Here is an 18026-nt window from a genome sequence, read left to right on the forward strand (position 1 = left end):
ATGCAGCGTAAAACGGAGCGCGGAGGATGTTCATGCAAAATCACGGTTTCGTGGGCTGGTTTACAAGAACGGGAACTAAATTAAAGTTTGCTCCTTGTTAAAAGGTTTACCGTGCGGTGCGGGACACATTGCCGTTGCGTTATAATTGTTAATAGTCGGTGTAGCCTTGCGTTTTGAAATTCCCTGGGCGTACGTTGAACGTGTATGTTATAAGAGGAGAATGTAATTCAAGAGAATCGGGAAACGACGACAGGGTTCGAAATTGATAAGCGATTCTGAAGTCGACGTATCGTTGACTTAATATCGACGCGGATCCGATGAAAAATGGATTGAAAATCATTTTCACTGAGAAATAAATTCCGTTTCTACCTTCGTTGATCGTTACTATTTTTCTTTCGCGAAGATCTTCCCGACGGAGAAGATCTTCCCTAAGGAGGTCGACGAAATGAAACACAACGGAAAAAATACCGTACTGCCACTCTGCATAAAATACATATAAATCTGCCGCGCATATAATCAGCAAGTCTAATAAAGGATGCAGGTTGAAAATATAGTAATTAACATGTAAATACTTGTAATTAACGCACTAATTCCGTATTACTATCTCCTAGGAAAGAGATATTCCATAAATTAGCGATTCTCATCAACATTTTGCGATTCGATGTATCGAGCATACTTCCCTGTGCCATGTATTGCTTGAAAATTAACGTTCCGATCCATAATTCGCAAATAATAACGCATGGCGGGCCATCGATATCGGGCATCTCCGCGTTTCGTAATGTTATCCGTTAAAAACGACCGAATATTAGTCAACGGGGGCCTCGTTAAACCGTTGTTTTGCGCTTCGCGAGCGTACGTCTTACTTCACAATTATGGAAATTTATGGGCTAAAGCTGTTTCAGCTGAAAATCCATAAGCTCCATAACGTTTCCTGTTTCAAGGGAAACAAATTACCGGGGGAAAAAAACGATTTACCTTGCTCGTAATAAGCCAACAGTGAAATACCTGTCTTGATACTCTTCGGACAATCGTGAATCTTCTTCGAAAACATTCTATTCCTTTCTCCTTTTCAAAACCCCATACGTTGTCACGAGGCCACCGGGTCAATTTCGTATGACCCGATTTTTGAAAAGCAAAAATTTAAACAAGAACTCTTTTGGCCGATGAAAGACATTTTTCCGAGAATTCAATATTTATGAAATCGGCACTTCAACTGTTTAAACAGTTCTTACATTATTCTCGAAGTGTAAACACGAGTTTCTTTCAAGCCTAATTAATTTTTCAGTAGATAATAGTTTAAAAGAAAAGTCTGAAAAAATTCATAGAACATTATAAGACTTATTATTGTACGCAGCAATTTTATTTAACCCTTTACCGTAATTCGACTAATCTGACTCGTCTCGGAGATTTATTGTATGAATGTTATTCCGTCTTTTTAAACAAGGCAGAAAATTCTGTTCTATGCATGAAATAGTAAGCTCTATGCAAGAAAGATACACTGGGAATACACATTCAAGAATTTCTAATTATATTAATTCAGCAATCTAGCCACCACCAAAATCACCAATGTAGCCTAATCTAAGTTAACATTTTGTCGTCAACAAGTACGTCATCCGGGCGTTCCTTATTCTCGTTTTCTATGTTCGATTGTTATTTTCTCATCGATGGATAGGGCTCTACGATCCGTCCAATAAACAATAAAAAAAACGTGAATAGACAATCCAATCATCCAGAAGAAGAACAATCTAGTGATCCAGAACAGGAGCAATCTAATTACCGTTCGAAGAAAGGACGATAAACAGCTAAGAGGAAATAAGTGTTGTTTTAGCGTAAATGTATTGTCGCGGAACGCGCTCGCAGCTGATAAAGGAGAACGGCGAAAGGGTGGATCATTTATAGTAAATAGAGGTCGAGAGGGGGGGAGCATAGCTCAGCGATCGACTTATCGCCAGGATCGCACACGTTAGGTCGTCGAAACTTCGTCCCAATTATCCGATTTCGTTCAGGCTTTCCGACTGGCTCGCGGCGTTCGCGGCCACTCGATAGATCCGGTGGCCACGAGTGGTAGCAGCGAGCAAACCGAATGAAAATCAGATTATTTGGTGCGTAATCATTTTCCACGGGACGGGGTTAAAGTTATTTGCGAGGGTGCAACGAAGCATGCAGCCCGTCCGGTGCATTTACTTCGAGCGCTGCGATTCGCGAAATCGCAGTTTATGGACTGTGCTCGGCTTCCCGCTAATGGTCATCGAATTCATTTTGTTGACGTCAATCAATTATGAGTGGGCCATCCAACGGGAAACGGGATTGAACTGAGCGGCGCAACACTTCGGTTAAAGCAAATATTATCACGTGTTGCGTTCCGAATTGTTACTTCGCCAGTCTTTGTTCCGGCGCGCGTTCTTTTCTCCTTCTTCGCTTCTCTTCTCGAAAAGTGCACAGGCGAGACATGAAACGGTGGTAGGATCAAGAGACTTTAAGAATGCTGTTACGTTAGGTTCAATCTATCGGACTAATTAAGAAAGAAATCCAATTCTTATTTCACTTTAGTTTCTTGCAACTACGCAGCCGAACAAATTAGTGTACGTATCTAAGACTGTAAGTGAATGTTTCGGAAATGTTCGAGATGGTTTGATGACAATTGGAAGATTTTTAGTCCTTACATTCGTTCATATTCGTTTTAAGCTGTTTTCACGGTGAACGTCGTCGAAGAAATGCCAACTGACGACATTATCGATGAACATTGACCGTACACGTTGTTATGCAGACAGATCAAATTAACGTTTGCGCTGCTCTAATTGGATACTGAGATATGTCTAAATAATGAAAAGTTTAAAGAAGAAGGCATTCAATGTTTTATTTTCTCAATAATAACCTGGTTTCCGAAAATAATGAAATATTATCTTCACTAAATTTTGTACTAACGTATATTGCACAAAATAAAATAAAATAAATGTAATTAAAAGTCTATATAAATTATTTTAACATTTTAAATCAAGACGTGATTTGGAGATATTCTACTATTTCATACATGACTGACATGTCTTTAAATGTATACAAGAGAAAAACATTAATCACCATATCCCACTGTTTCATTTCTACGTTCATTGTGTGCACAGTAAATTCTCCCCAATTGTCCCTTTCTTAATAAACGTAATTTACATTCGTTAATATCTCATAAACTATGTATCCTAGACTCTATTTGGTGTAATACTTTTTTATGTAGAATTCAACGCTTTATCCGAATTCGAGAAGAAATATTAACTATTCCGTTAAAAAAATTGGAGGTGACCCTCGTATCTTGATAAAAAAGCAAAATAATATAAAAATGATTAGAATAGTATATGTCCCCCTGGAAACCATGCAACTTCTATCCGAAACATTTTTTCATACAACAAATATTTAACGAGTTATTGATAGACTTGTGAGAAGGAATATTTATGTTTTTGAGACTATGCGACTTGTGAGAGCGTACATGTATGCCTTTTGCAGTCAAAAAGGATATGTAGACGAATGCATCGCAAATGTACAAGCTGGTATGACGAAAATTTGTACTCCCTATATACGATTTTTTCTTTCTTTCCTCGATATAGATGACAAAATTAATGTTCGCACAAGTTTCCTCTTTACCGTACACCGTCGACCGAACATTAATTGGCGATCCTATCGTTGAACACAATCAATATTTATTGCTGAACCACGGGGAGGTTGAGGACCATGAACACCGGCGATATTATAGGGCTCGGTAAGATCGTTGGCCCGGCTGATATCAGAAACGAGGTGATCGCATCCAGTGTCGCGGATGGTTCGATTTCCTCGGTACAATTTGTACGAGGCATCTGATATCTAAATCGCAGGTAACGCGGCATTCGAAGAAAATCCTCGCAGCATCCGGCGCGCCGCTCTGCGCCGCTCTGCGCCGCGCCGGTTAAATGATAGTCTTCTGGCGGCGTGTAACGCAGCACGAAACCACTTTATCAGTGCGCTGCTTTCCTTCATGAATTCTGTATCGTATTATTCCAATCCCGGTTGTACACCTGTACCACGCCTCCGTGCCATGTAAACTATTCGTAGAGCGATCAGGAACTATTCGCAGGGGCAGCGGCGAGCGGCGAACGGCGAGCGGCGCGGCGCGGCGTTTGCCAGTGGCGAACCGTGGATCGTGGTGTGTGCCCGTGTATTACACGGCTACGTCGGGCCCACTCTCGGTTTCCGTATGAACATGTCGAAAGAGTGCATACATGTTTGTGAACGGTGATTTGCGTACGAGTGGGCGTTTCGAGCGGTGCGCCCCCACGAGCACCGATCCGAGAGAGGCACCGGAGGTTCCAGCTTGATCGAGGAACGAGCTATGGTAATGTGAAACATGATTGCTCACGAAGAGATAATACGTGTAATAACAATCGCATTAGCCGGCCAACAGCGAGCCACAGGGCTGCAGGGGATCTGGTCTTACCTGCGGAACTTGTGTTTATGTAGCGATCGCTAGTTGACCGCTTTGATACCATTCGATGCTCGCCAACAGAGGACTTTCCGACTCCGACCGGCCTACCCAGCCTACCAGCCTCTCAGCTAGCAGATTCGTCGGTTGTGTACGGAGATTCCTCTCATCGCGACAGTTCTAGTCTTTTATACTGAGAGTCGTGAGTTTACCCTACGGAGAGTTTCCCAGGGTCGACCGTGTAATTGACGTTCGGGTTGTCCACAAAAATGGACAATTTGGGAAGAGGAGATACGATTACTCGAGCCTTGCGGTTCGTTTTTATGGTTACGAATTGTCAACAACTATAAAAGCGAGCTACAAGGCATGGATAATCTTCCTAATTTGTTCATTTTTGTGGACAATCTTAGCGTCAGTTAGGGAGACATTACTGTATGTCAAGTAGGGCCTATTATTGATACTTTCGCGACGGAAAACGTAGACCTAAGTGGTGTAAAAGTCAGCACACATGAATATGGGAAACGTGGTGCTATGTCTAGAAAATATTTTTTCTATACACGCATTTGTTTTCTTCACATTCACATGGCTGGAGTAGCGGAGCCGATTTGTGTAGAATGACCAATTACTGTGCCTTTGGTTTCTTTTCGGCGATAACCAAGTTTTTATTTATCGAATAAGACGTATTACATTTTTCTTATTAAAAAATAAACAAAATGAAAGAATGTAAAAATTAATGAACAATATTAACACTAAACCTACCACTGCCGATGAAATCACCGGCTTCACATGTTTGATTTCATAACTATTGAAGGCATAACAAATTTCCGTCAAAAATTCTTGAATATATTTCTTTATTCGGGCACAAACTATTATAATAAAAATAATAAAATAAATTTAAATAAATTCTATCTTGTAATTCTTACAAGGCTACACTTGTTAGTCGCGTTTGAACCTCGATTTAATGTTAACTATCCTTGAAAACAATCCAAATTGTTGTATTTCTTTAATTTGCTTATTTTTTCATATAAAAATTTAGTATGCCTTTTCTTTTCCTTAGTTGCATGACGAGGTAGACATTGACTGGGTCCACTGATTTTCTCCTTTGCTGCGATCCAGTAGTGAAATAGACTGGCTAGTTCACAGATATTTCTCCCTCGTAACGCCTCAGCGACAAGATAGACATTGGTTAGACCACGAACTGCCTCTTTAGTCGCAACTCAGTCGTGAAAGAAACATCGGCTAACCCACGAACTTCCTCTTTAGTTGCGATTCAGTGGTGAAATAAACGGGGTAGTCCACGAACGTCCTTTCTAGTGGCAATCCAATGGTGAAAGAGACATCGGCTAGTCCAGGAACGCTTGTCATGTGACACCCGGTGGTGAAATAGACTTCCACTAGTTCACAATTTCCTATCCCGAGCAGCGTAGTCGAGAAAATAAGTTACGCAAGGAGTGGGGACAGGCGACGCATGCGCGGGAGTCCGCACAGCGGCGTGGCGCATCTATAATCCTCACGCGAGAAGGAGGCACCGTCGCGCTTACCTCCCCCTCTCACTAGCTGCCCCACTGCCGCAGCTAGTAGGAGGGGGAATGTAAGCGCGAAGGTGCCTACTTTTCGCGCGAGAACAATACCGCGTGAACATTATAATTCTGAACTACGATCGCGACGCGACGTGGAGCTTCTGTCGGGTCGTAATTCAGAAGTATAATATTCACCTGGTAGACACGTCACACCGCTGTGCGGGGCGCATGCGTCGTTTTTCTCACTCCTTGCGTAACTTATTTTCTTCGCTACGCTAATTCCGAGATTCCCGGTTCGTCGGCTAGTCCACGAACATGTAGAAATCTCTAAAATTCAAACAAACCTTAGCCGTCGGCTTGTAGCAGGTCCAATGATTCTAGCATATTTCGCGGTTCCCGACTGGATACTCTAACGCGGTAGCCGCGCCTACCATCTCCATTCGCCTAACTCACTCTAACGAGCTACCCAAGTATTACGATCAATTTTTAATCAACTCCCCGGCGTCGTTAGAGACTAGCCATAAGTCTTGGACTAGGTTTACGGTACGGACGTGACTTGCCCACTATTTTCGAGCTTCGGTTCTCGGGTCCACCGTTTCCAGCTTTCATTATTTCACTTTTTACGGCCCGCCCGTTTATTGCCTCCATTCCTAAATTCCAATGAAATTTCTCACGATGCACGATATTTCATGATTTAATTAACCTCAAATTTTTAGATCGGGGTTCCCATTATTTCGCGTTTTATGGCACTTTCGTCCACGTTGTCCCCGTCCCTTGTGCGGAAGGAATTTTTGAAACGACAGTAACAACTGTATAACGCGGGGTCGTGAAAGCCTGAAATGCTTGATTACTCGAAATCCTGGACAGTCTGAACACAACTTGATGTTTCATGGTGTAAGGTAGTGGAGCCGGCTACTGTGGGATAACCAATCGCTCCATGGTTTCTTTTCGGGCATTATTGACTCTGTGTATTTACCGAATAAGATATATTAAATTTTTTAATTCTTTTATTTTGTCTATTTTTCAATAAATCTTTTATTTATTTTTCAAACATAAAATTATTCTTTTATTTCGTTTATCTTGTAGTCAAAAAACGTAATCTTTTATTCCGTTTATTTTTTAAGAAAACAATTATTCTTTTACTTCGTTTATTTTGTAATCAAAAAACTTAATCTTTTATTCCGTCTATTTCTTCACAAAACAATTATTCTTTTATCTCGTTTATTTGTTCATCAAAACATTAATCTTTTGTTCCATTTATTTTTGAATAAAAAAATTGGATATGTCCTATTCGATAATTACAAGATTAATTATGTCCGAAAACAAACGAAAGGCAACAGCAATTGGTCAATCCGCAGCAAACGGCTCCACTAGCCTAATCGAATTTGTCGTTTTCAGATTCGTTGGCTCGGTTTCCGTGACCGTCTCGTTTGTTGTTTCAAATCATGGAGAACCTAGCTCAAAATACAACGCTTCCCGGATTGTTCCCGGTCGCAAGAACCAGAATACCGGTGCTAATGTATGCGGCGCGAGTACGTCGGACCGTTCCCATGGGCGAATACGTGCCCGGAACATAATAGATACGTCGTATAGTAAATACTTCGGATCTTGATATTTTCAATATTCTGCTCTCCGTGATCTTACGCCGGACAAAAACGTTTCGATGCTGCGGAGCGTGCGAATCTGGTAACCTTGGAGGTCGGCACGTACGAGCCTCAAGATTTCGTATTAATTCTGCAAGCTCTGTTCTCAGCAATGAATTCACTAAAATTGAACAGTGGAACTAGCAATTCCTAATCGCGACTCTTGTACATTATTCGAATCAACGACGACGGTATTGAATTTACACAATATTAACATTGAGCTGGGGATTTTTATGGGATGTAAGAATGTTCTGCAAATGTTGTGAAATGCAAGAACCGATTAGGAACATTTTTCTTACTTTAAGAATTTTATTAAAACGAAAATAATATATTGTTACCGTGTACAGTCATTTCTCGTTTTTATAGTCGTTGACAAACGGTAACTATAAAAGCGAGTCGCAAGGCTCGAATAATCATATCTCCTCTTCCCAAATTGTCCATTATTCGAATCAACGACGACGGTATTGAATTTACACAATATTAACATTGCGCTGGGGATTTTTATGGGATATAAGAATGTTCTGCAAATGTTGTGAAATGCAAGAACCGATTAGGAACACATTTTTCTTACTTTAAGAATTTTATTAAAACGGAAGTAATATATTGTTACTGTGTACAGTAATTTGCGGCTCGTTTTTATAGTCGTTGAGAAACGGTAACTATAAAAACGAGCCGCAAGGCTCGAATAAACGAATCTCCTCTCCCCAAATTGTCCATTTTTGTGCGCAATCTGAGCGCGAATTAAGGAGAAATTACTGTAATTCTTGTAATCTTCTTATTTTTTTCAATTTGTTTCTACTCACATTTTTGTCGTAAATGCGTGAAGTCCGCAATCTAATTATCACATATGTTTAAGTAAAGAGGTTCGCCAACAAATTTCTCGTAGACACCGTTTTATTAATTCCGATAATTGAGCCGTTTATTTTGAAAGTGGCATAAGTCACTTTGTTTTTAAGTCGATATATTTAAGGGTTTGCGTTTTAACACGTTTAAAAGTATGGATGCTAACTTTCGAGAAGATTTACTTGTATTTGTTATCTCAGAATACTGATATTTTTCTCAGTATAAATAATTTCGTATAAATATTAAAAAATCACCACTTTTCATTACGGTAAAGTGACTTATGCCACTTTCAAAATAAACGGCTCAATTGTGAAAGTAAAATATTAGAAAGTCCCAGTGTTGAACAAGATTTTCGATCTCACGAGTAAAAATAACTTTTTATCGATACTTAATTTATGTAGTTCCTGCAGCACTCTCGCTAACTGGTTAAACTCCTGTCGTATATCTTTATCTTCGCAGTTACAATGATTAGAATTCTTTCGATTATAATGATTTCATAAGCGAAAAGAAAAATGTTAATACATTTATGTGAATGCTTAATAACATTCGTACTTAACATATTTAACTAGAAATCTTTATCACGAGTCAGGTTCGTCGAAGTACGTCAAGTGGTTAATGAAATTGGGATTATACAGATCAGGCGGTTTTTGCTGTATCTTCCGAGAACCGCGGAAGATTAAGAAGTGCGGAAGCAGAGTCTTCTGATAATCATGCTCGCTCTTAATACTAAATACTAGTTTCATTTCTCGTCGAAACGCTCGAAGCACTTATACTCCCTTCATTAGCAAGCATTTTCGTTCTTATAATTTATAAATAGGATTCGACACTTAATGCCGTCATTGTGACAAATGGAATCGCATTGAATCGCAATTATTATGCATCCCATTGCTATATCCGTAGAAGTTGACTACGGAAGGTAATGCAGTGCACGTAGAAACGAGATTCCAGAGGCAAAACTAACGTATTTGATTCGCACTGCAACTGTGGAACTGGATTTAAGCGAATTTGACTTTTCATTGCATAAAGAGAAAGAAAGAAAAAGCGAGAGAGAGAGAGAGAGAGAGAGAATTTAGATAAAAACACGGAAGTTATTAGTGAGACACTCCCCTTATATGAATGTTTAAATAGAAATTTCTAATTATGGAACAAGTCCGCTTTCTTAGACGGATCAAGGAAGTATGCTCTTGAACTCCAGTTAAAGTATTGTAATCACTACAATAGTAGATTTGCTTTCGGGCATAATTAATTAGATACTACATTCATTATTAAAAGATGAACAAAATAAAAGAATACAAGATTTTGTTGTTGGAAGATAAACGAAACGAAGGAATACAAAATTTCGTCATTAAGAAATAAACAAATTAGAAGAATAACAAAAATGTGATAACTCTTATTCGCGAAAAATATAAAGTTAATTATGATCGAAAACTAGGATTCGAACTCCGATCACCGAGTCATATTGACCCATTGTACTTTCAAACGTCATCTAATTACTCAATTTACAGAAATTACATGAAATGAATTGCTATTTCTCTGGGAACAATACAAAGAATAATAGATCTACAAGAAGAATCTTCAAAAATATGTTTCGAAAAATCAATGAACAAAGCTGAGGATTATTTAGTGTCATCGTCAATTGCATATTTTTTCGGATTCTGTGTATTTCATCCGATACGGTTTAATCATTCTCTAGTAGCCCGTAAAGAAATCATAATAATTATTATAAAAATGGCGAAAGCTTCTAAGTAAGTAAATACAAATTTGTGCGTTATTATAAATCAGCACGCGTCAGTCACTTTTTGGGCTGACTAGGTTCAGCGTTATCGACGAAGAAGAATCTGCTGATCAAACGTAGCTGCGAAGGAAATCGTAGTGCAAGGCGGCGGTACCAACGATAACGTGGAGACGGACAGCGCAGAGAGCATTTGCAGCGCGCAAGTCTAAGACGTTCGTAAACGCATTATTCTCGCGGATCGTAAATTGGTGAGCCCGGAATTCCCGATGGAATTTCGCCCGGGGTGGTGGGATCGTTGAACCGAAAAAACGTTTCCGCAGATTGGCCCAGCGAGTTGATCTCGGGCGAAGAAAGTTGGCACGCCCAAAATGGGAACGATCCCGCGCACACCGAAATCTGACCGTCTAGAGTCGTACACGTAACACGACTCGTATTTCCTCGTCACAACGAGCTTTGCTTACCCGATTGGAATGAATTCCATTCGACGAGGAGACTGGGTAAAGGCGACGACATTTCCAACATACAGGAAGTCGTAGCCGGCTACTTGTGCCCTCCTGCACACGCTCCCGTCACCGTGCCCGAGAAATTCCGACAAGAGGCCTCGTTAAAGATTCACCTACCCCACGTCGACCGTATTAAGGTCGGACGAATCCACTTTGCGAATAGTGATTTTCCAAATGCATGTGTACGTGTACATCGCACTTATACTCGCTCTCTCTCTCTCTCTCTCTCTCTCTCTCTCTCACTCTATCTATATATATATATATATATATATATATATATATATATATATATATATATATATATATATCTCGCTCTCTCTTTTTCTCTCTCTCACTCTATCTATATATATATCTCTCTTTCTCTCTCTCTCTCTCTCTCAATCTATATATCTCTCTCTTTCTCCTCTCTCTCTCTCTCTCTCTCTCTCTCTCTCTATCTATATATCTCTCTCTCTTTCTCTCTCTCTCTATCTATCTATATATAGATATATATATATATAGATAGATAGAGAGAGAGAGAGAGAAAGAGAGAGAGAGAGATATAGATAGATAGAGAGAGAGAGAGAGAGAGAGAGAGAGAGATAGATATATATATATATCTCTTTCTCCCTCTCTCTCTCTCTCTCTCTCTCTCTCTCTCTCTCTCTCTCTCTCTCTCTCTCCCTCTCTCTCTTTCTCTCTTATACCTCCCGCCTATTTAAAGGGGCAGCAGACGAGCGTGTATACAAGGTGTTCCCGAAATTCCGCGAGCACGCCGCGCCGCATCGGAAATTGATCGGCAAACGACGCTGTTCCGCGAGCACCGACACGATGCTCCATTTATTTATTTACACCCGTACACCGAGGCGTGTTCATGCCACGACTTTCTCCCATCCCTTATTTAGGTATTCTTTAGCTGTTCGCCCCGTTCTCCATTCATTCGTTTTCTCGAACGTTGAGCTGTCTGTTTATTCGCTTATTTGTTTGCCCCTTCGCTTTAAAACGCGAAGGGAAGGGAAGGGCAGGGAAGAAGCCCGGGCTGTAACTTATAAGACCGGGTTTTGTTCTTTCTGTACCGCAAGACCACACCGTTCCGCATAGCGTAAAGTTTTATTTATTGATATCTGGGCTTTATTATGTTTGCGCTTTGCTGCAAGGTGGAAGCCTGTGCTCGGCTCCCGGAGGAACCCGGTTCGAGAAGCAAACGTAAGGAACGTTTTACTTTTTTCGTTTCTTCGCGGTCGAAGAACAACGGTAATGGTAGTATTTCGATCATGTAATTTTACCGAATAATTAGCTCGCAGATATATGTATTTATGAAAATTTCTGATCTCGTAAATTATTCTGTGAAAGGTAGAACAAACGTAAAATTGATCTCTTTGGAGAAAATGATCGTTTTCTATTAAAAATAGAACAGTCGTGACATCGATATTTACCAGCGTTAATTAACTGGCGCCGTATTCTCTAATAAAGGATCGAAATCCGCAGTTTACCGACGCCAGATTGCGCCGCGAATCGTCAATAAGGAACAGTGAAAGCGTATAATCCTGCGATACCAAGCAATCTCATCGACGCATCGACATCGACACACTGCTAAGCAGAAGCTGTTCGAAGCAATGGTCACGCCATTGAGATCCGCGAAAGATGTCGGGGAGAGTACTCTGAAAATGGAAGACAGTCGTGGCAAGAAACACACAATCGTAGTCGGTAAAAGTGAACTGAAAATGGAAGCCGGTCGGGAGGAGAGACGCGCGATCGCAGTCGGTAAAAGTAAATTGAAAATGCAAGCCAGTCGGCTGCGCAAACACAACCGTAGCTTGTACGATTATTTCATCCTACGCCGACCGCCATTAACTGCTATCGTTGCTGTACGTACGTGTACGCACGGTGCAGCCTGCGGACTTGATTTCTTTAGAACTGGCACGAGTCTAATATAGGGGAGATCCGACGAGCCACGGGGATCTCGATTTTTCTGCGATGAAACTTTGTATGTGGTTGCAATTGCAGCGGATAGGTCTTGAAGAAACATGAAATTGCATAAATACAGTGCGGTGCACTGTGATTTGTCAGTGAGTAGACGGTTGGTCTTTATGTTTATAAAAATTGTTTGCCCGTGGGGATGGAAATTAAGTAGAAAATTGTTTTCCTTTGATCATTTCGATACATTGAAAATACACTCATGTTCTTCTAATTCTGCCAATTGTTTTATTGCTGTAAGGCTCACTAATAGCTTATGTATATTAATGTCTTAATTCGTTAATATTTTATCCATATTAATATTTTAATAATTGTTAATATTTTCTCTGTATTAATATTTTATGACTCGTTAATATTTTATCTGTATCAATATTTCAGGACTCATTAATATTTTATCTATTTTATATGTACGTTAAGAATTTTGTAATTCTGTTATATTGATTTAATTTCTAGTAAACTCTATTCTCTATCACGACCGAGCAAATGCTTGTCAATGTTGAATGCTAATTGGTTTCTGTTCGTATAACGAATAAAAAAATAAGTATTGTCTTAAATGTGTGAAATGTAAAATTCATTGAGCCTACAGCTTCCCAACGTAAACTGAATTCGATAGAATTTATAAGAAACAGTGTATTAGTCGCTACTTATTATAACAGCAACAACGAAATTACAGTTAGCAGGATATTTTTAATCAATTTCACGAAGAAATGCCATTATCATTCGAATTAGTTCAACCATAATGTTTCGTCCACCGTTTGAAACGCCGATAGCTGCGGGGCGATTTGGAGGATACTAAAATTAAGCACACAGACCTAGAAGTCAGCTGGACACGTCGAGGATACGTCGCCTAAAGCCAATCCGATGGTGCGAACGTACGCTAATTCAATGAAAGAGCTTCAATTTGTCCGAATTGTTTTCGGATACGCGGCGCGGAGCGAAAATCTCGTTGGAACGAGAGAATTCGGGCAGCACCTAAATCTTGACGGCCGGTTTCGCGAGCACCCGGTAGACGTCGGTGTACAAAGTGTGATAGCCGAGAACGCGTCGATAAATTTCTTATGCACCAGCACTCCAGCACGCGCGTACAAGCGACGACCCGTTTATCCATCGATTTATTTACCGCTTTGCAGACATCCCGGGCTTCTTTTTGGCCGTCGGAAACGAATGGCCGAGACAGCGAAGAACGAATTTTCCACGGGAGACCCCGTGGCTCGCACGCGTGCCGATTAAATGTCGAGGATACAGGCCGGCGGCGGTCGTCCGAAAAAAATAATAATTCCGCGATCGCGTTTCCGCGGGGAAGGGAGAGGGAGGAGGAAAGACACCTTTGTAATGAGGCTACGTTCCCGCGGGAGATTCGTGCGGAAACATCCGGGCAATTTCATTACTCTCTATGAGAGAAAAGAAGTTTTCGGAATGAATTCGGGTCGGATAGATACCGCGGATGCAAAAGAATCTTCCCTTTGTGGACGGTTTCATTTGTCTGGATGTCAGCGAAATATTCTCGGGCGCGGATTTTATACTTCTGGCGCTGCGAATTTATTCTACGTCGAGTATTTGCGATCGTTGCGCACGCAATTTTCATTAACACTTCAACAGTAAACCTACCGGAGGGGTTCGTTTTAAATCTTCAGCGAAATTTTTCAATGTTCTCGCCTTTCCACAACCACTGCGCCACTTTTACTTTATCGCGCAGGGTGGTCTACTTAAATGTTTTCCCCAAAATATCTCCTCGAATAGCGATGTTACAAAACGTGTTCTCATACTCAATAAATTTTATTTGAATTTGAACAAGAATATTTAAATTAATGAAGTAAAATATAATTTTTTTCAATTTCTGGTGTCTTCTTTCTAACGAACGTATATGTGTAAGATAGAAAAAATAAATTTGTACTAATTATTACTTGAAAGTTATTTTGTGCTCTATTGCACATGGTAAATTGTCTATTATTTGTATTCAAAGAATATAACGTTTGTTTAAAAAATGGTCATTTAATCGCTTTCGGTAGAAATAGGTACGGTAAATTCTCTTCAATTATTCCTCAGCTTGTAAACAAAAATGGACAATTTGGGAAGAGAAGATACTTGCCTAATGTCAACAACTAGAAAAAAGAGTCACAAGGCTTGTTACAATCGTGTCTCCTCCTCCCAAATTGTCAAGTTTTGTTTACAAGCTGAGGGACCCAATAAATACTGGAGGTCTTAAAAACATCTATTTTACGTCCATTTTAGGTCTGAACGCCGTACGCCCAAAAATGGACATTTTTAATATGTCTGTTTCGAGCCATGTTTAACCCTTTCAGCTCTATGAATCCACATATGCATTCGGCAAAGTCATTCACCGTCGGCTATGAACACATATATGAGTTCACTCAACACAAAATGATTAAATTTTCAATTTGAAAGATATAATTTAATACTTTTTATATTGTTCACGTTATTATTGTTTCACGAAATAAATGATTTCGTTGTTTTTGCAATCACTATTCAAATGATTTCGATTGCGATCGACATATTTTGAAATAAAATTTCAGTCAGTCCAGCAAGCGCTTCGTCGCTAAAAATGTGCAGCCCAGCGTGTGCTTTGTAGCAAAAGGTTGTGCTGTGTAGCCCACAGCGAACACTTAATGTCGCACAACTCGCGGCTCAAAGAGTTAAGACATCTGTTTCTAGACGTCTTTAAGTCACTTGAAATATGCCTTCAAGGTGTTTTTAGTGGCTACAATTATAACGGGCATAAAACATCTTATGGACGTCTAAAAGACGCCTTAAAGACGTCCATAAAATGTCTTGATTTGTAACGCAGGACGTTCCTAGGACGTTCGTCGGCTGTTCATAGGATATTATTCGGGACGTCTTAAAGACCAGACGTTTTTGTGCTATCTTAGGTCATTCGGAGAGACTATACTGTTTACATAAAATGTCGGTAGGTTTAGTGCGAGCACCGCGTCATGCACGAATAGGTAGGAATAATTTACGCAGATTAGAAAATTAAATTGTGTGCTAACCTATTATATCTTTCTAGTTTTATCGGAATCCGGAGAACGCGAGAACAATGAAAAAGTAATTGATGTCGTAGAACGTAACTTTCCAATCTTCGAATTTGGATAAATAAAATACTTTAATTTTATGACACATTTTAGGGTGCTGGTATGACAGAGAAAGTGTTAGAAAACGAAATGTAATGGCCAAATAAATGAGAACCATGTTGCGGTAATGATATTGTACGATACATAATTAGAAAGATCAAAAAGGGAACATAAATGGAGAAAGTGCAGGCAACAACGATGTGTCGCTATAAGGGCACTATAAGGGCACTAAAAGTTAAAGGATAATTAGCGCGAACAACATTGGCTCATAACCGGCGTGTTTTGAGACAGTTTTAACGTAACGAATGGAATGGGGAAAGCCTGTCCCCGACCACTCTAATGAAAGCCAGTCAATAACAATTACTAAACGCATTTACCAACGCAATTGTTTACAGAAACTCTGGCCAGATTAATAGGCTGCTTCTTGTACCACCTAATTAGTATCGGGAATATTATTCGAGTAATCCCGGTGATCAATCTTTAGCTGTCGTGACTCTGGAGGGTAAGTAGGAAAGCTGATAGTTACTGAACGTGCTTATTAGACGTAGATATAATCTGAAACGCCCACACAGTGAGAAAGAGAGAGAGAGAGAGAGAAAGAGAGAGAGAGAGAAAGAAAGAGAGAGCGCAAGGCTGCACAGTCACTTTCCTACGTATACTACTAATTAGAGTGTTTAATGAGACTGAATATTATTGCAGAATATTCTAGGTAACCGGCTCCTCTTAGACTTGTTTTCAGCCGGGAAAGGCGGACAGTCTAACAATGATGCAGAGAGTCGATTCCGACCGGTATCAAATGCCTATACCCCGCGTGGAGGTGGAGGAAGACGTGTGCGAAACATAGTAATTTCCTTCTCATTCCATGCGAACACACTTCGTTGAGAAATATTATAATAACGTCAACGACGTGCAACTTAAGCTTGAAATCTGACAATGAAAATTACTTGCTGCCAAGTTTCTGCGAATGCAAAACATCTGGGATCGAATCTACTACATCGCGTCTACGCTGTCAATGCAAATTTCCCCGTCGAGAACATTTTAAACCGTGACGAAGGTCTTTCGTAGGTCAACGATTTAAGTACGATTGAATGTCGTCGTGTTCGATTTATCTGATAAATAGACAAAATTTATCTTCCATGTTACTTCTTTGTATTCTCCAAGGCAACGTGACTTCGTAGCTCTCGATTGGGTCTTTTATCTTCGCTTTTATCTTCGCTACCGATACGGTCGTTCTGGATCTTTCAGTCGTCGAGTATAAAAACGGCTTTATCCTTAATCGTTCCTAAAAATAAAGTCGTAATTACACTGAAACAGCTGAAATTCCAATACATTTGTTCGTTTAAGTATTATAATTTAAGGTAGAATGAAATCTCAGAAAAGCGACCATGATAAAATGTATGTAATACCTAATGAGCCTAATGAGCATGATTAAATTGTCTTTCCTATTACCTTGAACACTGAGATAGTATGTACCTCGTCGGAGTTAAACGACGATCATCGACGATCATCGACATATCAAAGACAAAATAACTATGAGTAAGATTGCTAATATATAAATAGGAATAAGGAAGATAATCTGACTTTTCGTTTCAGATGACTTCGCCTGTATAATAGGATATACTAATGAGGTAGCAACACAACTAACAAACGAGATCGCAGTTGCCTCGGGGTGAAATTAACCCTTGAAATGGCCGGTAGAGGTACCGGTCCCATGGGAGCGCCGCCTGTACCGGACTCATTGATTGTCGTGATGTATCAGGAGGTTTATGGCACGTCAATCGCTGTTGAGTTTCGAACTAGAATGCTAAAACTACATCAGCTTCAGCATTAAAAAGAAGAAGCTAGAAGCTTAAAATCGTAGTGGTGTAGGTCAGATTTTCGAAAATTTTGAGCAAAGTGTTGAAATGTACACAGTAAAATGTTGGAAAGGCAAGTGAAATAAATTCGGATTCGCATTACCATACGTAGATTTGTAAAAGAGAATAGAAAAGAATATTAAACATTATCTTCCGTCTTTAATAATTAAGCTAGAAGCTTAAAATCGTAGTGGTGTAGGTCAGATTTTCGAAAATTTTGAGCGAAGTGTTGAAATGTAATCTGTACACAGTAAAATGTTGGAAAGGCAAGTGAAATAAATTCGGATTCGCACTACTATACGTTGATTTGTAAAATAAAGGAAATATACTATTTAACAAGAACTAATAACATTTTTATTTTATTTTTACGACGAACAGTTTTCTAGCTGATGTTTTCCAATAATTCTGATTCTTATAAAATATATGAAACTGGGAATTTG

This window comes from Megalopta genalis, chromosome 2, assembly GCF_051020955.1.
Source record: "Megalopta genalis isolate 19385.01 chromosome 2, iyMegGena1_principal, whole genome shotgun sequence".
NCBI lineage: Eukaryota > Metazoa > Arthropoda > Insecta > Hymenoptera > Halictidae > Megalopta > Megalopta genalis.